Here is a 24,665-nt window from a genome sequence, read left to right as displayed (position 1 = left end):
GATTGGGAAAAATACAGTAAAATCCCCGCTTTTGTGCAGAGAACGGTGCATATTTTTCCCCTAATTATGGAAGGTGGCCTTTTATTTCTTATGAATTCATTCATTTCTGAGCCTGTGTTTTCAGCTTGCTTATGAAACTCAATTATAAAACCAAGGGTTAAAAATTAAGTCAAGTCACAGGCTATACTCCTCTTTGATTCTGGGGCTCCCGAGAACTTCCAACCCTCTGCCACTGGCTTGAAAAATCTCTACCCTTACAAATCTCTCAAGCTTTCATGCACCTCTCCTACACAGCAGATTAATTAAGGAAAAAGATGGAAAACTCCTGGCACCATTTTATCTTTCCAAACTGTGATTTGCCTCTTCCCCCAAATCTTCCCTTCCCTCTCGTCTGCCCCCTTCTCAAAAAGAAAGTGTATGATTGTCAACTTTCTGAGTTCAAGACAGTGGAGGATTAAACTGGTCTTACTGAGATTTGTACTTGTGACTCAAGGCGTTGGATTTTGTGAAAGAGGCCCAAACTCTCTGGACTGGACAGGTTACAGCTCCGGTTTCTGTCCCTCTGCTGCCTTTTCCTGGGCAGCATGATGATCTCTGGCATTTATCTATCTATGAGGCTTGCAAAAGCACGGCCTGTCATAATGGTAAATAAAATGTGTTAAAGTTAATATGAAGAAGAAAGGAGCAATTACAACTGCTTAAAACAGTCTTCAAATATACTTAAGCAGAGGTTTGCCACGTAAACACACAATTAAAGCAGGAATTTGTGATGGATGCAAGGGTTTGACGGTCCCAGACATACTGTTTACTGGTGTAGTTAGCAGATGGATAAGTCAACTGATCCCAGATGTGCAGCTTATAAATATAAACTCATGTCTTACTAGTGATGTATGTCTGCAAGTAGCAACAAACTACTTTCTATTTAACTCTTGACTGTTTGCTAGGGGGAGCTTCGTAATACTCACTTGCTTAAAAAAAAAAAAAGGATTTTTAAACAAGTTTCCTCTTTCAAAAGTGGTAACCAAACATCTAAAAAAAAGGTACTTTAGTGCAGAAGTTGTTTTAAAGGACAGGTTTAAATAGGCTTACTTTTTTCTTTTAAGTTCCGATACCTAAGCCTTATGTCCCTAGCCACAGTTTTCAGATATTTGCAGCTAATTAATTCTTAGGAAATCTAATCTGAATTGAATTAATTTTCCCTTTTAGGGCACACGAAGCAACTTTTAGGTAAGAAAAAAAATGAAAACAGCTTTTGTTGCACGTAATTCTTGCAACTAATGAAAAGTAATATTGCTGTTCCCTTCAAATAATGCAATAACAAAACACCAAATGAGAGCATTGCATTGTATTGTTATATTTGCTGTTTAAATAATTTAGCTGCAAAATTCTGAAGGCTGCTTTAGCTGTAATTAATTATTCATTAATGACATGCTAATTGCACAATACCTTTGAATATTTAACAAAATGCAAAAACCAGGCTCTGAAGTTATGTTTTTAGTGCAAGGGGGAGAAGATTCTTTAGTCCATCGCTGTACCAGGAGGACAAAAAAAAAAAGTCCTTTTTCAGATGCGAGGTAAAGTAGTAGTAGTGGCCTACTTTCCATTCACCATCTCAGTCACCCTTTGTGCCGTGGAATATAATGTCCTTATCTAGACTTAACAATTGACAGGGTGGTAAATCCCTTGACTTTTGTCCAAATGATTTCTCTACAAAAATGGGTTAATTATCGCCTTTCCCTAGCTTTTTGACTAACAAAAGGCCCTGGATCTCTTTTTTCCTTTCTTTCCTATTTACTGTAAGGAGCTCTTTGAAATGTGATAGTTTAATCGGCAACACCTTCTACAGGGGGAATACTGAGAGGCCGGCCTGGCCCTGCCTGGAGCTCAGGTTGCTGTGTGAACATTACCGTGGTTAGGAGATATGACCTTTATTATGCCAAAGCCATCCTGGACTTTCAGGATGAAAAACTCCTGAGTGCTCGGTAGTCGACTTCATTTGTTTCTGCTAATAAAAGCTGGCGGGTTTTTAACAGTGTCTTTTAGTGGGTGGGATGACTAAAGGGCACAGTGTTGAACTGGCTTAGCTGTGTTTCACTAATTCCCTGCAAGACAGCGAGTTTGCATCTTTCTGTGCCCTGTCTCTGTTTCCAAGCCTGAAAGCTCCTCATTGTCTCTGACCTGTAAGTCAGGGATACTCTTCGTAGTGAATAAGCAGAGAAGAGGACTGGCTTTTTTTCTTTTTATTTGTCATTATCACCATCTTGGTCCCAATCAGAGAATCACCAGCCCCTAATTTAGTACAAGGCAGTGAGCTGTGTGGCAGCTTGTCCTTGTGGTTGAGAATATATTTCATGCACTGGGGCCTACTTAGTCATATTTTGCATTTGACTGCCATTACTATTAATGGCATTTACCAATGCACATTGGCGGGAAGAAGACCCCATTGAATCTGTGCATTATCAGAGATTGGGGAATTAGCATACTCCGTGTCTGCTTCATGATGGATTTTACTGTGCTGTGGAAATACTTAGCAATTAAATGAGAAATCACCATTGTGAACGTGCACCTGCCAGGAAAAAAAGAATGGAGTAGAGAAGGAGGGGCATTCACTCAAGTTGACGCCAAGTTCCCTCTTTTGCCATTGCCTTCTCTCATTTGGGAAATGCTACATCTGCCTGTAGCCATTGTTCAACATGGCAATATATAATAGAGCCACTGTTTAGTAAACGCATGGCATCACAGGCCCACCCAGCCAAAAGTGTGTCAGGGTCAAAAGTGTTTATAGTCAATTTGGAAGTCACAGCTTGCAAAGTGAAAAGTGAAATAATGCAAAAGTAGTGTATGATTTAGTGCCACATGAATTAGAGAGTTCAGGGATTGCAAAGTGGCAAACCATGTGTTCAGACCAACCCAGAGTCAGATGCATTTTATTGGGCTTGGACTTTTTTCGTTCTAAGTTGGAGTTAATATTTAAAAATTGGGAGATTTATATAGAAATCTGACTTTCCATCTTTTCTTGAAAAGTCAGAAGGTCTACCAACATGGGCTGCCAGCCATCCCACATGGCAACAATTGGCCAGAGCTAAGCAGCTTGGGCTTGCATTTTCCATTTGAATACCTCACCTGCCTGGAAGTTTCCTACCTTGAAATAGAGATTTGAGGTAGAAGTGACTATGGGTTAGAGTGAACAGGGAAGGATGACTTTTGGACAAACTCCACCAAATACACTTTCCACATGCCGGTGGTATTCAGTCATGATGAGATTTCAGATGGTTCCCGCCACTCATTTATAGCCTTTTCCTTTCTCAGAGTAAAATGTCACAGATAAAGAAGGTTGTCTCCCAGGCCACTGAGGAAATACTTCTTTGGCTTTCTGTGTGGTCCTCAGAATGGGGCCAATTTTACCCATAGGACTTCTTGTATTTCTTTATTAGATCTCAGACTTTGTTTTATTAAGGCCCTCTTCTGTGCTAGACACTGGGCGGGGCACTTCTCACACAAATCCCCTTCTTTCTGGTCCTGTGTGTGCTGGACTCCAGCAGTAGTCAGTGGAAAGCTTTGGAATGTTATAGTGGAACCTCTGCCTGGACTGAAGTTTCGCTGGGAAATAAATGGCAGTGTGAAGAACAGGTTACTATTCTTCATCGGCTACTGATTCTGGGACTTTAGCCTACCTTGAGTACCTTTTCTTGGGTACATTCACTTAGGATTAATGAATGATGTTGTTACATAAAACCTTGTTTCTGCCCAAGTCCTGAAGTGAATAACATCTAAGGGAAGTAGGCAGGAGTGCCAAGAGAAGCCAATTTCATCAGTGTTAATTAGAGACCTTTGGGCCAGGAAATAGAAGAGCATGGGTAATCCATGTCTCCTTAGCCCACTGCCTCTGTGGAAGCCAGCCTGAAACTTTTGATGTTACTTAGCAATATTAGAGAAACATCTGTGAACAGGCACCACTGTACACCACTGGGAATTGCTTAAAAGTGATACAATGTGAATCTGTCAAGTGACAAATACTGCTGTGGGAGCATGACTTATAAACGGTGTGAACACAGTTCTTCCTGGAAGTTTGGATTGAGCTAGGGAGTGGTGGTTACCAGGAGAGAATTTGTTATCCTAGTGTGAATTAGGGAATGAATATCTAACATGAGACAACTAGATCAGGGGAATTCTTGGATAAATATGGGTAGGGTGTGTATGGTGTAGCGCACATTTGAAGTTCATGACTGAGAAGATTTACTTTGTGAACATTTATTGAATAGATACAATGGTAAAGCCTGTATTTGTTGAAAGGGGCAGATATAGACATCTAAACCGAAGTACCACATTGGCCAGCCGTGTCTAGATTGGGTGTGGGTCACCTTTTTATCTTCTAGGAAATTATCTTACTTGTTGAAGTGGCCTCTTTTGGAAAAAGCCTGAACATAGTTTGTCTATTGTGATCTGTTCTTTTTCCTGATGAAAATATTTTCTTTTCAGTTTTTAATTTTAAGAAGTTTAAAAAGTTGTTTTTGTAGAGATGGGGGTCTCACTATGTTGCCCAGGCTGGTCTCCAACTCCTGGCCTCAAGCAATCCTCCCATCTTTACCTCCCAAAGTGCTTGGGATTACAGATGTGAGCCACTGCACCTTGCCCATAATGAAAACGTTTTAAAGGAACTAGAAGAATGATAAATGGGTATGCCATCAAGGTGTGGAAACTATGATAATTCAAAAATTAAATCTGCTCAAATGCTTTTGTGGATTGATAAGAGACAAGTGATTATGGATCAAGTCATTAATATTCATCAATGTAAAGAATAAGTTGGGGAATTATATAGAATTGTAAGGAGAACAGGAAAAGGTATAAGAGGGGATATAAATTACTATTCTCCTATATGCACAGACAAAAATCACAAATGTCTAGTATAAAAAAGGAAGGGCCTTGAAATCCATTGGCATTTCCAGAAAATATTCCATGACCTACTCCTGTTGCAAATGTGCCTTTTACCATTGCAGGGTGATAAAATGCCACGATCCAACTCCAGAGTACAATTAAGGGCTTGTGTGATACAGCAGGCAGCCATTCCATACTTGAGAGTTTTCATTGTATAATTAAAATAAACTGAGGGGCAGGAGGCAGGGAATGAAGTGGGGGAGGAAGGTCCGGCTGAAGCATATTCAGACATGACATTTTCTAATGTCGATAACCGTCGAGAGCTCGGCTTCTCTGTCCATGAAGACAAGAATGCCACATGTCAGTCAAAGGCAGAGTCGCTGAGCAGGGCTGGAGACTGGAGGAAGCAAGGGAGGGTTCATTTGGCTCTGGGAGAGTGCAGACTGGCCTCCTCTCAGGCTTTAATTGTGCTTCCTTTGTGTCAGTGGTGTCCACGTCCAGATTTCTGGTGATGAGTCCTGATGATATGGAGAGATAGCAAGTAGTGCAAATTTGGCTCTCCCCTTTCAAGCTGGGATTCTAGGCCATGCTTAATCCCAGTGGAATAGATAAAAATAACACACCCAAGAAGCAATCTCAGACTTATGTTTTTGAAAGCCATTTTAAGCAGTTTTGGCCCTTATACAGTACACTTGAATAATGCCCCTGTTACAATGATTTTTTTTTAAAGCATTCCAGTGTACATCCGTCTGCGAGGGGCTCTGTCACTCTATTTATATCCTGTAGTAAACTAGCTTCCTCTTCTTTGGCTGGGCAGCAACTGCCATTGGCCTGCCCTCGGGCCTCCCCTACATCACAGGGACAAGCATGTGTGTCAGAAGAACCCAGATCTCCCCCAGCAAAGAATGGAATGAGGACTCCAACCTGGGAGAATGTAGTGATGTTTTGACACACCCACCCGTACTATCCACCCCGATGCAGGAAAAACTGGAATCTCTCTGTTCCTGTGACAGTCTGTCAATTCTGCTTCCAGAATAGTTCTTAGGAAGCACACTCACCCTCTAGGAATGGGGGATTCATGTCTTAAAAGATCATTACAAGTTCTTCAGTATATGCTGAAATTTTTTTCTGTTGCAGTGCTGGAGGTGAATACCAAGAGAGCTAGTTCTTTAAAAGCAAAAGCTGGTTGTTAATGGAGTAAGGATGCTTCAGCAATTTAGGGAGGGAACTTTTAAAAGGGGGCTCCACATTTCTACTGTTCTCCTTCAACCTCCGTTTCTACACAGGAGGTAAATGATTTTCATCCCAACTCTTTACTTTCGTATTTAGCTTTGCTCGGACATGATTACTTCTCCTTTATGATTTCTGTTGGCTGCTATCCCTCTGTGTACCTCCTGAATCTAGAATTATAGATTGTCATGGCATAGATTAGAGAAAACCTTAAGGAAGTTCCCAGGCAAGATGGCCAAATAGGAACAGCTCCTGTCTGCAGCTCCCAGTGAGACCAACGCAGAAGGCAGGTGATTTCTGCATTTCCAACTGAGATACCCAGTTCATCTCATTGGGATTGGTTAGACAGTGGGTGCATCCCAGGGAGGGCGAGCAGAAGCAGGATGGGGCGCTGCCTCACCTGGAAAGCACAAGCAGTCAGGAAACTCCCTCCCCTAGCCAAGGGAAGCCGTGAGGGACCCTGCTGTGAGGGATGGTGCTATCTGGCCCAGATACTATGCTTTTCCCATGCTCTTCGCAACCCACAGACCAGGAGATTCCCTCGGTTGCCAACACCACAACGGCCCTGGGTTTCAAGCACAAAACTGGGCAGCCCTTTGGGCAGACAATGAGCTAGCTGCAGGAGTTTTTTTTTTCCATACCCTGGTGGCGCCTGGAATGCCAGTGAGACAGAACTGCTCACTCCCCTGGAAAGGAGGCTGAAGCCAGGGAGCCAAGTGGTTTTGCTCAGTGGATCCCACCCCCATGGAGCCCAGCAAGCTAAGATCCACCGGCCTGAAATTCTTGCTGCCAGCACAGCAGTCTGAAGTCGACCCGGGATGCTTGAAGTTGGTGAGGGGGAGGGGCGTTTGCCATTAGGGAGGCTTGAGTAGATGTTTTTCCCCTCACAGTGTAAACAAAGCCGCTGGGAAGTTCCAACTAGGGGGAGCTCACTGCAGTGCCACAAAGCCGCTGTAGCCAGACTGCCTTTCTAGATTCCTCCTCTCTGGGCAGGGCATCTCTGAAAGAAAGGCAGCAGCCCCAGTCAGGGGCTTATAGATAAAACTCCCATCTCCCTGGGACAGAGCACCTTGGTGAAGGGGCAGCTGTGGGTGCAGCTTCAGCAGACTTAAACGCTCCTGCCTGCTGGCTCTGAAGAGAGCAACGGATCTCCCAGCAGTGTTGGAGCTTTAATAAGGGACAGACTGACTCCTCAAGTGGGTCCCTGACCCCCATGCCTCCTGATGGGGAGACACCTCCCAGCAGTGGTCGACAGACACCTCATACAGGAGAGCTCTGGCTGGCATTTGGTGGGTGCCCCTCTGGGATGAAGCTTGCAGAGGAAGGAACAGGCAGCAGTCTTGGCTGTTCTGCAGCCTCCCTGGTGATACCTAGGCAAACAGGGTCTGGAGTGGACCCCCAGCAAACTCCAGCAGACCTGCAGAAGAGGGGCCTGACTGTTAGAATGAAAACTAACAAACAGAAAGCAATAGTGTCAACATCAAAAAGAAGGACGACCAAGCAAAACTCCATCTGAAGGTCACCAATAGCAAAGACCAAAGGTATATAAATCCATGAAGATGAGGAAAAACCAGTGAAAAAGGCTGAAAATGCCAAAAACCAGAATGCCTCTTCTCCTCCAAAGGATCACAACTGCTCGCCAGCAAGGGAACAAAACTGGACGGAGAATTAGTTTGGCGAATTGACAGAAGTAGGCTTCAGAAGGTGGGTAATAACAAACTCCTTTGAGCTAAAGGAGCATGTTCTAACCCAATGCAAGGAAGCTAAGAACCTTGATAAAAGGTTAGAGGGATTGCTAACTAGAATAACCGGTTTAGAGAAGAACATAAATGACCTGATGGAGCTGAAAAACACAGCACGAGAACTTCCCGAAACATACAGAAGTATCGATAGCCGAATTGATCAAGTGGAAGAAAGGATATCAGAGATTGAAGATCAACTTAATGAAATAAAGCATGAAGACAAGATTAGAGAAAAAAGAATGAAACGGAATGAACAAAGCCTCCAAGAAATATGGGACTATGTGAAAAAACCAAATCTGTGTCTGATTGGTGTACCTGAAAGTGACGGGGAGGATGGAACCAAGTTAGAAAACACTTCAGAATATCATCCAGGAGAACTTACCCAACCTAGCAAGGCAGGCCAACATTCAAATTCAGGAAATACAGAGAACACCACAAAGATACTCCTTGAGAAGAGCAGCCCCCAAGACACATAATTGTCAGATTCACCAAGGTTGAAATGAAGGAAAAAATGTTAAGGACAGCCAGAGAGAAAGGTTGGGTTACCCACAAAGGGAAGCCCATCAGACTAACAGCAGATCTCTCTGCAGAAACCCTACAAGCCAGAAGAGAGTGGGGCCAATACTCAACATTCTTAAAGAATTTTCAACTCAGAATTTCATGGTACTGGTACCAAAACAGATATACAGACCATTGGAACAGAACAGAGGCCTCAGAAATAATACCACACATCTACAACCATCTGATCTTTGACAAACCTGACAAAAACAAGTAATAGGGAAAGAGTTCCCTATTTAATAAATGGTGTTGGGAAAACTGTCCAGCCGTATGCAGAAAACTGAAACTGGACCCCTTCCTTACACCTTATACAAAAATTAACTTAAGGTGGATTAAAGATTTAAACATAAAACCTAAAACCATAAAAACCCTAGAAGAAAACCTAGGCAATACCATTTAGGACATAGGCATGGGCAAAGACTTCATGACTAAAATACTAAAAGCAATTGCAACAAAAGCCAGCATTGACAAATGGGATCTAATTCAACTAAAGAGCTTCTGCACAGCAAAATAAACTATTATCAGAGTGAACAGGCAACCTACAGAATGGGAGAAAATTTTTGCAATCTGTCCATCTGACAAAGGGCTAATATCCAGAATCTACACGGAACTTAAACAAATTTACAAGAGAAAAAAACCAACAACCCCATCAAAAAGTGGGTGAAGGAAATGAACAGTCATTTTTCTAAAGAAGACTTTTATGTGGCCAACAAACATGAATAAAAGCTCATCATCACTGGTCATTAGAGAAATGCAAATCAAAACCACAACGAGATCCTATCTCACGCCAGTTAGAATGGTGATCATTCAAAAGTCAGGAAACAACAGATGGTGGAGAGGGTGTGGAGAAATAGGAACACTTTTACACTGTTGGTGGGAGTGTAAATTAGTTCAACCATTGTGGAAGATAGTGTGGTGATTCCTCAAGGATCTAGAACCAGAAATATAATTTGACCCAGCAATCCCGTTACTGGGTATATACCCAAAGGATCATAAATCATTCTACTATAAAGACACATGCACACGTATGTTTATTGAAGCACTATTCACAATAGCAAAGACTTGGAACCAGTCCAAATGCCCATCAATGATAGACTGGATAAAGAAAATGTGGCACATATACACCATGGAATACTATGTGGCCATAAAAAAGAATGAGTTCATGTCCTTTGCAGGGACATGGATAAAGCTGGAAACCATCATTCTCAGCAAACTAACACAGGAACAGAAAAGCAAACACTGCATGTTCTCATTCATACTTGGGAGTTGAACAATGAGAATATATGGGCACAGGGAGGGGAACATCACATGCTGGGGCCTGTAGGGGGGTGGAGGGCAAGGGGAGGGATAGCATTAGAAGAAACTAATGTAGATGACAGATTGATGGGTGCAGCAAACCACCATGGCACACGTATACCTATGTAACAAACCTGCATGTTCTGCACATGTATCCCAGAACTTAAAGTATAATAATAAAAAAATAAAGAATAACTGATGAATTTCAAATAAGTTTTGTCTCTCCTGCTTACACAAATCAATTGCTTGTGGCTGCTTGGGGTGCTTTGATGGGAAGTCTAGGAAGGCGCAGTCCGGGCTCAGTGGAAATGAGTATGATGATAAAGCTTTCCCTGCACAAGAGGGTCTGGCATTTCCCACTGCTGATTTTGCATAATCCTATTTTCTATAGATTATGAGAGAAATGATTATAAGTCACTTGATTGACCCAAACATGGAGCAGTTGTGCTGCATAGAATATTTCAATGCCTTCTTTCCCATTCCAGGGTCCCTGCCGCCCCCTGCCCTCCCCACTATTCTGTTTCCCATTTCAGTTGAGACTTCAGAGATGGTTCACAGTTTTCCCAGGAATTCAGACTTCTGCTTAGAAGAGGCACTGCCACGCTCTTAGGTAAAATCTGCTCAGCTTGCCTCCCTGATTCTAGAACCCAGATTGATTCTGGAAGTTATGTCAGAGGTCTTGTATGCATATGTCATGAGAGACCTGTTCTGTTTAGAAGCTTTTCTGGGGAGATTTGGATCCAGTTATGGATGCCACATATAATATATATCACAACTGGAATTAATTACTTCTTTCTGTAATTATTATATAGCCTTTCACCTTGCTAGATTTTAAGATCCAAAAGAGCACTGCTTTTTTCTCTATTGTGTCCTCAGAGCCTAGCACAGTGCCTCCAGAATATGTGTGTGTGTGTGTGTGTGTGTGTGTGTGTGTGTGTGTGTGTATCCAATAAACACTTGCTAAATGAAGCGAATGAATGGTTATCAGTACACTTTTAGACTCTGGAAGTCAGCCCTAAAGATTCCCTAAAGACTGTCTAGTTAGAATGATGACTAGCCTATGTGTCATTCTGGCCACTGTTTGCATTAATGTGACCTCCTGAAAGACAGAAAATTCAATTTGTCAGATGACTGCCCTGAATTCATTTGTGACTCATGATCAGTCTTTCTAGTCACCTGCAACGGTCTTTTCTCTTTCTTTCCCTCCCTTCCACCTTTCCTCCCTTCCTCCCTTCCTCTCTTCCTCCTTCCCTCCTTCCCCCTCCCTCTTCTACTATCTTTTCTCTTTCTCTCCTCTCCCCTCCCTTCTTCCCCCTCCTCCTCCTTTGACCACATTCTTGCAACAACACTTGCCTTGCTTTTGCCATTTCTACTATTCTCTTCTGGAGATGTATGGCGCCAGCCCTGGGTCATTGTAGAGCCTTTCTAGATGACCACTCTATTCCAGCATTTCTCCTTACAGTGTATTAAACCCCACGGGCTGGAACTTTCTTAAAGACCACTTTAGTAGACCTATTCCTCCTTCAAAAACCTTCACTGGATCCCTATTTCCTTGTATATGAAATTAAAGTCTCTATTTGGAATTCATGATAACTAGTAATCCAGTCCCACTTATCCAATTCTAATGTCCAGTGAAGCAAAACAACACACAATATTAATAAGAACTCTCATTTGTTGAGGGCTTACCACATGTCAAACACTGTGCTAAATGTTTTTTTCCTATGGGGTTCCAGCTACTATTATTATTCCCAACTTATAAATAAACTTTCTAAAGCTAAAATAGCTGAAGTAACTTGCCCAAGGTTACATGATGAGTCAGTGATAGAACTAGGATTGAATGCAGGTGGTCTGATTTTAGAGCTAGGGCCCTTGAAAATTAATGATATTATATTTGATGTTCTTTGTATATTACCAGATAGGGGTTTCATATATACAGGGACACAATGCTAAATGTGATGATATCTTAGGACACTGCTTCACAATGAGATAAAAGTATTTAAAATAAGTACTGTGTATATATTTTGTTTTATATAGCACAGTTTCTCAGAGAAATCCCCTATATGATATATGTATTAATATCTGAATTTTTACCCACTCTTTTCTTTCTCGTTTTCAGTGTTTGTAGTGAAAAGAACATTGCATATTTATAAAATGCATCTTTCTCTAATAGTCATATGCCTTTTGTTTCCACAGAAAAATACTAAAGACATATCAGCTGGGAAACTATTCACAACTATATCAAGGCTTTTGTTTACTGATCCTTCCCATCCGACAAATCACTTCACCTTCAGAGCATTAGAAAAGAGGATGTATTTAAGTGGCCTAGGATACCACAGTTCTGGATACAGTAGTAGAGGTTGTTGCAGTTATTATTACTCCTTGGACTTATCACCATCTGATGTGGGACCCCTAATCCTTGGGCAAATCCTGCCCTTTGATTTCAGCAGGGACGTGGACTGAGAAAGCATCCTGCACACAGGTGAAGCAGTTTGCAGGTGCTATCACACCCCACTATACCAAGGCTTTGTTCCAAGATATATAGCAACCAAATAGCATAACAAAATGGTTAAGATCTTGGGCTCTAGCATCTAGATCTTAAAATCTAGGATCAAGGATCTTTGGATCCTTGGAAGAAGTAGTTAAGTTTGGATAATTCAGTGGAAATCCTGATGATAAATGTGTGCACAAGTGTGTGTGCGTGTGCCCCTATAGAGTGTGTTTAGGAGCAGGACAGAGACAGGATGAATGAATATCTTCCTTCAAAACTTGCAGTGTTATTAGGCTCTGACTATAGATGGTTCCGTTGTATTGGTTCCTTTGCCTCGGAAAAGCTGGGTTCTTGCTACAAGAATTTATGCTTGAGAGGTTTGCTGTATTTGTACATGTTCCTGATTCAACCTCTCCAGTCTGCATTGTTTGGGTCTAACCCCTCACGTTATCATTCTTCCTCAAATGTGTGTGTCTGGAATGAGTGTCTTTTTCACTCACAGCAAACTTGAGGTGCGTGAATGGCTTACAGAAAAGCCCCAGGTGCCATATGTTCATCTTTTTTATTTTCTGTCCACCCCAATACAGCTGGTGGTAGTCAGCAACAGATGATTGTTTTCAGTTTTGTCTTTTCTTGAGGCTAAGAGCTATGCCCTAATGATCTTCAAGGTGGTTGACATTTTCAATTAAAGTCTGCTCAGTCAGACAGACATAACTTCTCACAAAAAGCTGTCAGGAGCTGTCTCCTACCCAAATGTTACACAGATAATGATTATAATCATAATTGGTTTCAATTCATACACAGGCCATCCTTTCATCTGGAGTGGTTTTATTCCAGAGATAGTCCACCGGGAAGTGTCCTCTGGTGGGGATTCACTTTCCATTGGAGTCCATCCTCCATTTGACCCGCGTGGGGGCGGTGGGGTGGAGGGGGTGCAGTCAGAAGGCTAATTGTGTGGAAAGAGCCTGTTTTATCTTCTCTCCTTGTAAAAGGCTGGATAAGGTGGCTTGTATGAACTTCCTGTCTTTGATGTCTCCCTGAGAATGTTCCAAGAACGTTCCAAGAACTACAGCAGCCAAATAGCATAGCAAAATGCTTAAGATCCTGGGCTCTAGAGTCAGACAAACCTAGGTTCAAATCCCAGCTTCACCACTTGCTGGCTGTCTGGCCTTGGGGAAGTTATTTTACCTCTCTAAGCTTTTGTTTACTGATCCTTCCCATCAGACGAATCACTTCACCTTCAGAACATTAGAAAAGAGGATGTATTTAAGTGGCCTAGGATACCACAGTTCTGGACACAGTAGTAGAGGTTGTCACAGTTATTACTACTCCCTGGACTCATCGCCATCTGATGTGGGACCTCCAATTCTTGGGCAAATCCTGCCCTTTGGTTTCAGCAGGTGTGTGGACTGAGAAACCGTCCTGCAAACAATCTCCAAGTTGTTCAGTCCTCTTCCAGCTGAAGCAGTTTGCAGGATCCATCACACCCAGCTGCTTGGCTAGTTGCTTTGTGGTTCTCTTACTAGCAAAGGCTGCAGCTGGTGATTCTGCTAAATTGAAGTGAGAACAAGAAAACTCTCCCAGAACGCACCAGGGTGAGGCAAGGCACTACAGCTACCTGCCAGGTAAATAGGTACTGGGTGCTGCAGTTGGAAAGAGAGCAGGAAAGCCCCTGGGTGAAGCCTTTAATGAGGAGAGTGGTAAGAGGGTATAAGTGTATTCCTTGAGAACTGTTTCAGAATTCCAAATTGGAATATTCAGACTCCATAATCCATGGTGTTTGTTAGCTTGGTAGTTGTGTGCCTCTATGGGATCCTGGGCTCTGTGGGTCCAAGAAGGACAGATTTCCATGATGACAGTTTCTTAGATGATTTCTGAGGTAGGAGCTACCTCACAGCCTCCCCCACCCCTGCCCGGAAAGCAGACACGGTTAATCCTCCATGACTACTGATATTCACTGATTGAGTGCTTAAAAAGTGGCAGACTAAAGGTTTTCCTACAATTGTAGTGCAGATGTCCACATTCCACCAAATCATACCACAGAGCAAAGTCTGATTATGTCATTCCCCTGTGTGCATAATAAAGCCCAAACTTGACATTCAAGATATCAAATAGCTTCCCTTTTAACTAAATTTCAATTAAATCCAGTTCTGAGCCAGGTGTGCTGGAGATGTTCAGTTTTCTTGCCCTTGCTTATTCTGGTCTGCCAATCTGGTATACCCATTTTCTGGTCATCATCTTCACGCTGACTACCAGCCTCTTCTAGGAGGCTTTCCAACTCCCTCTAAGCCAGCTGGAAGTACCCATCTTGCCTCTGAATTTCCATAGCATGTGTCCATGTCTTCTGGCACTTTCAGCTTTGTACTTTGGAGCACAGGTTATTTCTATGTGCATCTTTTCTCTGTCTAGGCCATAAGTCCTTGAGGGTTAGTTTCTAGTTTATCTTTGTGTTTTTCAGAAGACTCAGCCCTTGTCCCACACATAATAAGCCCTGAGGTACATGTGAGGCCAATGAGTAGCACCAAGTGCCCACGGGCTCTGTTTAATGTGCTGCTCCTCTTGATTTATTTAGATGCGTAAAAGCACAACATGCGTGCCAGGTCTTGAAATTACAGCAGAAAATAATATGGACACAGCTCTTGCTCTCCTGGAAACTGGTGGGGAAGTTAGACCAGTAAGCACATGTTATGTTCAGTGATTCCATACTTAAATCCAGGATGTCATAGATGCCTCTTGGAGGGGCCCTAAGCTAACATTTAAGGTTAGGTCCTAAAAAAAGAAGAGCTTTGATCTTTGGAATGTTATAGACTGAATGTTTGTGTCTTTCCAATATTCATATTTCAAAGCTTCAGTCCCTGATGTGATATTATTAGGAGGTAAGGTTTTTGGGAGGTAATTAGGTTTAAAGAAAGTTAGGAAGGTATAGCCCTCCCCTGCCATGATAACATTACCGTCTTCATAAGAAGAGGAAAAGAGACAAGCGCTTTCTCTCTCGTTCTTTGTGCCATGTGAGGTTGCAGCAAGAAGGCAGCCCTCTGCAGACTGGGAAGAGAGCCCTCAGCAGATATTGAATCTGCAGCACCCTCATCTTGGACTTCTCAGCCTTCAGAACTGTGAGAAATACATTTCCTTTGTTTATCAGCCACACAGTCTATGGTATTTTGTTATGGCAGCCCCAGCCAACTAAGACAGTAATAAAGATGGGAAGAGCATGAGAGTGTTTGGGACAGAGGGAACAGCTGGGACAATTCCCAGAGGAGAAGGGAACATAGCTTGTTTGGAAAATCCTAAATAGCTTATAATGCTGGAGCAGAGGAGGGGAGGAGGGGGGTGAAAGGTGAAGCTGCACAGGCTGTCCCGGGTCAGGGCCTGGAAGGCACTAGGGTTCATGTCAGAAATGCTGGACTCTCCCCTGGGAGCAAAAAGGAGGTGATTGATTAATTCAGAGGCTATGTTAAAGTATCACAATTTTATGTTGGTTATTCAGGATCCCGCAGTAAGGATAATGAGTTTCTTTTGAATTGAAAAGGGCCTCAAACAAAACAAGAACAAAACCAAAACAAAAATATCAAGATTCCAGGAGCAAAGACCAAGGCACTTGAGCCGGAGTGAAAATTCCTCCTTCAAAGAAAGGTACATTTTGCCTTACAGTGTGAACATGCCAGGTCCACGGCGAGACATTATTCTCATGGCTCTGACTGGCAGCCAGGAGCCGTGGAGGAGCTCTTGAAGTGAATGGGAATATTTCTTGAGTGGTTTATTGAGAAAGCACAATGGCCAAGGGGTGGGTGTGGGGAACAATGCTTCAGGCTCTGGCCAGTGGGTGCCTGATGAAATACATCTTGACGTGTCATTGAAGTGTGGAGCCATGCGGCCCCGTGAGGTCACCTGTCCCACCCCCTGCCCAGGCAGATTATTCCTCACACTCTCTTTCTCAGCTCTTTGTCCAGTGGCTTTATGCACCTCAAGCGATGGGGCTTCCACCGCCTCCCTTGGGAAGCCATTCCGCACTGGAATAGAGCCCGCTCTTAAGAAGGTTGCCCTGATATTCAGCCCAAGTTTTCCTTTCTGTAATTACATCCCATTCTGCTCTGCTCTACCCCTTTGCGTGACCCTGAGCAATTCTTTCCCTTCATCGGTGTGCCTACACCCTTGCTCAGGGAGAGTATTTGATCCTCGGTTCTTTTTGTCATCCCTGAGCTTTGCTTATTCCCGGCTGGTGCTGCGGGAACCCTTATAAGTAGCTCCTGCTGCTGTTCTCTTTAATCCTCGTGGCTTCCCTTCTTTGATTTCTGTCCAATTTGCCTATTTCTTTCAGGGGTACTGTAGGGCCCAGAATGAATCCGAGGCTTCCTAACTATATTATTTATTAATCTTTTATATGGAAGACCTTCTCAATGATGCTAAACCAGGTTGGGTGGAAAATAAAAATCTCTTTGAAAGACGGAGCTGATGTGAAGTCCCTGTGATAAGGACTCTGGACACTTCAGAAAAAAATGAGTTTGAATGCAAGGAAAAGTACCCCCACCCAGTCTTCTGATATTCATGCACCTGTACTTCATTGTACTATTGAGGGCAGAGGAAACATGAATTTAGGCCATGGAGAGACTGAAATGACCCTCCCCAGTCAGTCGCACTAAGTACAGCCTATTCTCCAAGCCAAGCTTTCGGTTGCCCTCCTCCACGACCCTGTCTTTGATCTCCCCTAACCTCCACTTTGGTATAAGCAGATAAAAACAATCCTTCCTTCCTATGACTTGCCACAGTACTTTTGCAGGGCTTGCTTTGTTGGTACTTCCTATTCTCCATTTTATTCATTTACCCATCCAGCAAACATTTATCTCCTGCCTACTCTGTTCATGATACTATGGCTCATACTGGGGGAAGTGGAAGATCAACAAGATTAAGGTTACAGGGCAAAATTCTTGCCCTCAAGGAGTTTCCCATCCAGAGGAGGAAGCCAGTGCATAGCTGTAGACAGATGCTGGAGTGGAAATGTGCTGGAAAACTGCGTGACTGTGAAATAGGAGTGACTTGCAATAGATTCTCATACTTGTTGTGGATTGTGAGCTCACAAATGTGGGAAGGGTCACTGATTTATCTGGGTATTGCCTACAAAGCCTACCATGTGCCATCCACATGCTGATGTTAGTATGGTGCACTTATATGTACCAGGCAATGTGCTAAGCACTTTGTATGTGTATGTCATTTAGTCTTTAAACTTTAGGTACTATTATTACCTTTACATAGGAAGGAGGAAACCAAGTCTCTAGGATACAAAGTAACAAACCTGAACCTGAAGTCACAGAGGTGGCAGGTGGCAGCTGAATTTGAACTGAGACCCTTTGCCTGCAGTGTCTGTTCTCCTGTGCTCTGTGCTATATATATGTGGGTCATCCATTCATGATCAGCTGAGATGGGAAACTGAGGCAGGAAATATGGTTCACAAGGTAGCTAATCAAAGACCATTTTCATGTGTTATCCCATGTCACCTCCCCTTTGCTGGTCTTGGCAAAAAGCAAAAATGGAAGTAGCAAGGCATTTTGTGTTGTCAGACACCTAGGGAACATGCACAGGTATTTATTTATCATTTCATTGGTTGTGTTGGAGAGAGGATGGGAAACCAAGCCTCTCCTTTTTAAAAAAATATTTTCTAACCCAGTAGCATCACATAATTCAACCAGTCTACCTTGGACTATTAAGGAGCAGAGGGATCTGTCTCAGAAAATGACCACCCAGTGCAAAGATAGCTGAATAAAAATGGAATATGAATCATCTACTTATTTGAAAAACCTCTGGGTTCTTGGCAGATTTTTGGAATCGTATATATTGGCTTTTTCTGGCATATACCCGGCATAGAGTAGGTGTTTGTCATGAATTTGTTTAAATGAATACACGGTCCCTACTTCAGATACATTTTGCACTTTTTTGGGTGAGAGTTGCATAAATGTGCTCCAGCCAAGAAGTGGCTCATTATAGCGATGGGAATTGTGATCATTTTAAATAGAGTCACTAAAGGGAAGAAAATAATCATGTTAGTTTGTCTTTTTGTATGTGCTATCCTTTTGATAAATGCCTTTTTTGGGAGATGGGTCTAGTTTTTCTTCTGCATATGTTTTCTAATCATTTGTATGTATCTGTGTGTGCGCACGTGCACATGCAGTGAGTCTGCAGCAGTGGATATAGGGTGTTCTACCAGCTGGCCTGTCCCAGTTCACTTATGCTAATCTGGGAGTGGGACAGCAGCACCTGTGCCCATGGCTCCCCAGAGGCTTGCTGGGCAAGCAGGGTGGCTGTGCTGCAGCAGCACATTTGCGTCTCCGGAATGTGTCCTCAGCTCCTTGGTGCCTCTGGGCTGTGCTCTCTGAGTTCACCTTAACTGTGCCCTCGGAACACAGCCTCTGACTGGCTGCTGCCTCCAAGATGCCTCTGGCAAACCCCTTGTTCTCATCTTCTCTTGGGCAGGGGAATAGGATGAAGGGCAGGGAGCTGGATGAAGGACACTTGCCTTCCCGAGCACCTCCATTGAGGCCAAACAAAAACTGGGTCCACCATTTCACAAGAATAAACACTAGTGCCAATTTTTCTTAAATGTATTTCAATCTAATAGATTAAAAAATGTAGTGTAGTCAGTTACATCTTAGGCTCTGGAGCCAGCCTGCCTGGGTTGCACCCTGGCTCTAACACATTTTTGTTGAATCTTGGGCAAATTAATCTCAATGAGTCTGTTTCCTTTTGTGTAAAATGGGGATAATGATAATGTCTGCCTTGTAGACTTGCAATGAGTGCAATCATGTACATAAAACGTTTAGCTCAGGGTCAGGCAATAATTTTTACTTACTGCTTCTTCTGGCAAGGACATTTAGTGAATACTATGTGCCAGGCACTGTGCTAAACATTTTACATATGTTGTCTCCTTTGATCTTCATAACAACCTACTAAGGACATTGAAGTTATTTGACTAAATAACTCGTGGGAATTCTAACTCAAATAGTTATGAAGTTAACAGAGGAAAAATGTTTGGACTGATTATAAGTTCTACAGTGCCAGAGTCTGTACTCTTTCCAAATATTCAACACTGCCCATTGCAAGGTCTGTCTGAGAGTTGAATTTTGAATGGCTTATTTGAACTATGAAAAACCTTTGAACTTGAGAGATGGAGAAAGAGGAAGAAAAAGTCAGTCCCAAGATCTTTCACTCTGGAAGCTTCTATTTCTCTCTCTTTCAAATGACCTCCCCTCATATCTCTACAGAGTGGTATGGCATGCAGTCTTCCACATAACTTTAAGGAGACAATCCAGCATGGCGATGGTGGGATTGCTCTTGTACCAGTGTGTATGTGTGTGTGTGTATGTGTATGAAGTGCACTATACCACACTGGCATTGCAGAGGTTGTTGAATGAATGAAAGAAGGAAGGAACTAATATGCATATAAATGACACATGGTTCGAAAGTGAGATTTGGCTCCCATAAGTCATTCAGGAGAGTCTGTGTCATCCCTTTAACCTGGTAATCATACCACGTACACACTCCTACACCCAACACACACACACCATTCTCATTTGCCTGTGTGTAATGGGCATGGTGAAATCTACCTGTGGCTCCATATCATGGTTTTGAGATTCTATTTTCAATAATATGATAGATACTGAATGAGGGCAAGTTTTGTTTTTGTGTAATTCAATAAAAGAGCAAAATACAAAAAAGAGTAATTAAAGCATTGTGACATCAACACAGACTGTCCTTTGTGGAAGAGCAAAGCAGAGGAGGTGCTGTGTTTACTGAAAGGTCTGTGCTTTCAATTTATTCATTTGGGTTCTTTTGTTTTGGGGTGTGAGCAGATCTAATTTATTTGTTTTTGTATGCTTACTTTAAAGTGAAAAAGAAACCTATATTGAACGCCTACTATTTCTCCAGCTCTGTGTTAGGTTACTTAGCTTTTACACACCCTTTGAGAAATAAGGTGAGTGACCATTGGCTCAGAGAGGTTAAGTCACTTGCCTGAAGTGGCAGAACTACTGAGCAACAGGACAAAGATGCAAGTCCTGGTCTCTCTGTTCTCAGCTGTCTTTCTTCCTACTCATAGCTTTGAAAAGATTCAAACAATCAGTGAACCCTTTAATGAGTAGTTGAATTTTATTTACTCTCCAGTAGGGAAAAATCTATATTATTTTTCTGACCGTCTCCAAAGCCCACATAAATCCTGTTGTATTAAGAATTTGATTGGGAAAATGTTAAGCAAACAATTTATTGATCCCCTCATCTCCAGCTGACAAGGTGGCTTGTTTTGTGCAACTCTTTCGGTGTCTTCATTTTAGTTGTAATTATGTTATCCTTAGTAAGAATGATGGTTGCCTATAGTGGTTAGGCTGAACTATCCCCGCTTCCTTTAGCAAAAAGCAATATCAAACTTTTTTTTTTTGGAAAACAGTCTCTGGGAAAAGTTTACAGGTCAAAATATTTTTCCAGTTTGCTTTGAATTTTTAGGTTTCAAAATTTAAGTGATACCCTGTATGTATGTATTGACAGTTTCTCACTTATTAGGAAGAAAAAAATTAAAAAAACAAAAGAGTAAACGAACTGAGCCTTGGCTACAATTATCCTAAGCCCAGTGAAAGGAAAAGTGGCTTCAGAAGTTCTGAGGGATCAGAGACCAGGGTGTCTATCACTCTTTAAAGTGAGTAAATAAATCATTCAAGGAAACTATCTACTTTGGACCATGCTAAGAAATGATCTGGGGCTCCAAATGTTACACTCTTGTCTCATGTGAATCTACGGGAAACTTTCTACAAACTGAGGTAACTATTATGGGTTTGATGTACAGAGATACTTTTAAAGGAGTGTTCTGGGAGTGCCCTACTGAGAATCTCATAATAGCAGTTCCAGCATTTCAGTAATCTCTGGGCTTGAATGTGGCTAAATAGTTATGAAGTTCATAGAGGAATTATGTTTGGACTGATTATATTATAAATTATGTAATGATATAAATTATACCATAATGTAAAAGTTCTAATAACATCTGGGTATATTCTAAAAAAGACATATTATTGAATTATTTTATAATTTTCATATTTAAAATGAATACTTTTTACAAAGTATAAAGATAAACATTAAAATTGCCTTTCACTTTATCTTCCCTCAATAACCACTGTTCACACTTTGGTATGTTTTCTACTCTTTTATTTTAATGCTTACATAAATAGATGCATTGAAATTTATGAATACGAGGACATATGTGTTATACCTGATGTTATGTCTTTAGCCCTCTCCTTTTTTGCTATTTTTATTAATATGCATTCCGAGAACACATGTTTTTTAATGACTGTGTAATATTGTATCATGTGGATATATCATCGTTTATCTAAGCAATCTGCCATTGTTAGACATTTAAGTTTTTAATTTTTCATTTTTACAAATAATGCTTTGATAAGCATCCCTGATTTCCTTAAGATAGATTCCTAGAAATGCAATTACAGGCTCAAAGGATATGAATGCTTTCAAATTCTTGATGCAATACCAAAGTGCTTCCCAGAGAGGCTGTGCCAGTGTGTGCTCCCTCCCCTCCCCTCCCACGGGTGAGAGTGCTCATCCGCTGTATCCATACTGGTGCTGAGTGCTATCATTACTTGACATCTTTGCCATTTTATTAAAAAGCATATGGCTGGTTGCTAAAGGTAAGGTGGCAAACAAAAAAAAACTGTGAAGAGAAGCAGAAGTTTAAATTCCAGACAATAAATGAAAATTGGTAAAGGCATCTGGTTCTTCTAGAAACATCCTTCCATTAATTTGTAGATGAGTATCTCCTATTTCTAGGAGGATGTATCAACATTTCACAGCCTCCTAGAGTATTAGCTGTCCCTAAGCCTCTCTCTGTATATTCTCATCTGGCATTAAGGCACATTAGATAGGGATTTGGAACGTTTACCACCTTCTTAGAACTTCTGAGCCATTTCTAATGTCTTTCCTATGCTGAACCCTCCAATAAAAAGAAAGTGACTGTTTATATAGTATTAGAGCACTTTGAGGTTCCTCTGCAGCTAACTAGTTTAAAAATGACAAATTAAGTCCAAGTTTGATTTGCTCCATGATACTGATGTTTGCATTTCCTGAGATGTTTCAGGGAATTGACTAACAATTTTGATGGAGACAGTCTTTGAGAGTGTTCCAAAAAACTCCACGAGGTCATCTAATTCAACCCCTTGCTCTAGGATCAAACCAGCCCAAAACATGAATACCATGAGGAAGGAAAACAATTTTCATTTTTCATTCACAGTAGTTAAGTGTATTGACAAAATCCCCTGAACATTTGTTTTTTCCTGACCTGTGGCTGGGTAGTTAGTAAATAAGTGTGGAGTATGTTGAGCTTACTCTGAATCAACAACATCGCTATAGGAAAAATAGTGACCACTTTAAGTTATAAAATGTGATGGGTCAGATGGCTTTTCTTTGGCATTAAAAAAAAAAGTAAACTAGAAATGGGCAGCTTAGTGGGAAATAATTACTGTTGGCTAAAGCAGGTGACATATGAGACTGGACCTGCTGCTTTGATGAAGAGTTTGCTGTGCACAGCACCGTCATTTCCATCATGAGAAAATCAGAGATGCTCATCAAATCATTGGTTATAAAAATGAAAAATTAAAAACGTAAATGTCTAACATTGGCCCCCCTTTTGCAAAGAAACAGGCTGCCATAGAAACACTGCAGAGCTTTTTAGTTTGTGCAAGATATGAAAATGTGTTTTTTTGTTTTGGGTAACCTGAGAAAATTAAAGGAGACCATTTTGAATTGCAGAGGTGGTATGACTTGGTGAGATTGGAACAGGGCTTATACTTGCTTTGCCTCTGACCTGGGATAAATTACTTTGCTCAGTTTACCTTATCTGTAAAATGGAGGCATTTTAATACTTGACCGCCAGTAGATGCCTTAGAAATGTGAACAAGCATTTTGAATTCTTATGAAGAAGGCAGTGTGGAAATTCACAATGTGATAAATAAATTCCTAAAATGCATCATACAACCATACTTGTGTTTGGGAGACTGGAACCATTTTAAAGAAAAAAGTATCCAAAGTATCCCATTCTTGTTCAAGTCAAATGCTGAATTGTGTAGTGGCACAGCCTGTGCTACCAGGGTAGGACTACATAGCTTTACCTCCAGGGCATGGGAAGGTGGGCAGCTCTGTGTGATCAGAGGCGCAGAACCTGCCGCACAATGGCCAGGCTCAGAGGAGCATCTTTTTATCCATATCTTGTTGATTCCAGCTTTCCTTGATTAGTCATTTGCATGCTCATTTTTGTTCTGTTCCTCTCTAGCGGGGTCTGTTAATTACTAAACATGGGAGACTTAACAACCAAAAAAAAAAAAAAAAACTAGAAAACAGCTCGAGCCTTTTTTGCTCAAGTTTTGTTTTAGGTCCAGTAATTTGAATTGGCAGCCAAAGGAAAAAAAAAAAGTAACAGATACACCTGACTAACTTGCATTTTGTATTTCTAACACTCAAAAGTACAATGCTTATGGTAATGAATTTTATCTATTACGAGGGAAAACAATCACCTTTGATGACATTATAGAATAAACACATTTAACAGCATGCTGAATTGCTGAAGTATCATTTTCAACGACCTCATTAGTGTCACTTAATTAAAACTTCCTGCTCTTGACTTTGATGCTGGTGCAGGCAAAAACACAAAGGGAATTGAACAAACAACAAAAAAGGTGTAGGGGGTGCATTTTCTAGTGATAAATCGCAGAGGTTGCTAATGAAACCAAATTATGTACCTTTTTCCTGCAACTCCCATAAAATAATCTGAAACATGCAGCAACTTTGCGTCAAACAAATTAATCAGCTGTCAGCAGATTTGCCTTATAATAATCTTTTGCACTTATTGATCATTTAAAAAGGGGAGGGGCTTTTTTTTCTCTGTACACAAGCATTAGGTTGGTGATAATTAAAGCCTCAGCTTCAGAAATGCCATAATAACCGTTAATTAGCAGGATGCTATTTTCAACATAATTTGCTAATTAGGCAGTGAGCTGGTATAGTGTATATACCTAATTATGAAGGGTCTTGTGCTGTAGACACATGTGACTGGAGTGTAAATGACACCATTATAGGGGTCCTAGCAGATTTTTAAAAAATATAGTTTGTTCAGAAGTGCTTAGTTCTTTAGGGACTTCTTCGTATAGGGAATATTACTCTTGGCTGTTTTGCATGAGGCTTAGAAGAGGAAACATTATGTTGAAATATACCATTTCTTTTATCTGTACTGTGGACAGACAGAGTCACTAATTCTAAAGAAGCTTTGTCACCTGATGCCTGATACAAAGGCTGATAATTCAGGCACTGAAGTTGTACGTACTCTACTAGTAGAGAATTACTCTGTTTGCTTGCCACACGCGATTCATCCGTGGACCAGGACGCTCTAAATCTTTTAATATTATATGTCTGCCATACCTTGATTTTTCTGCCACACACTG

General features: G+C 41.5%; 1 protein-coding gene and 1 long non-coding RNA gene across 8 annotated transcripts in view; both read left to right on the top strand.

Moving 5' to 3' along the window:
* Positions 1-24,665, top strand: part of EBF1 (EBF transcription factor 1) — a 400,425-nt gene that overhangs the window by 143,265 nt on the left and 232,495 nt on the right. The window lies entirely within an intron of this gene.
* Positions 9,751-23,655, top strand: LOC134761449 (uncharacterized). The gene is made up of 2 exons (XR_010140062.1): positions 9,751-15,302; positions 15,677-23,655. It is a non-coding gene; the product is annotated as an uncharacterized LOC134761449 (long non-coding RNA).

The sequence above is a fragment of the Pongo abelii genome, chromosome 4 (assembly GCF_028885655.2).
Source record: "Pongo abelii isolate AG06213 chromosome 4, NHGRI_mPonAbe1-v2.0_pri, whole genome shotgun sequence".
Classification (NCBI taxonomy): Eukaryota; Metazoa; Chordata; class Mammalia; order Primates; family Hominidae; genus Pongo; species Pongo abelii.
Note: the sequence above shows the minus strand (reverse complement) of the source record. Positions and strands in the feature narration are given on the sequence as shown.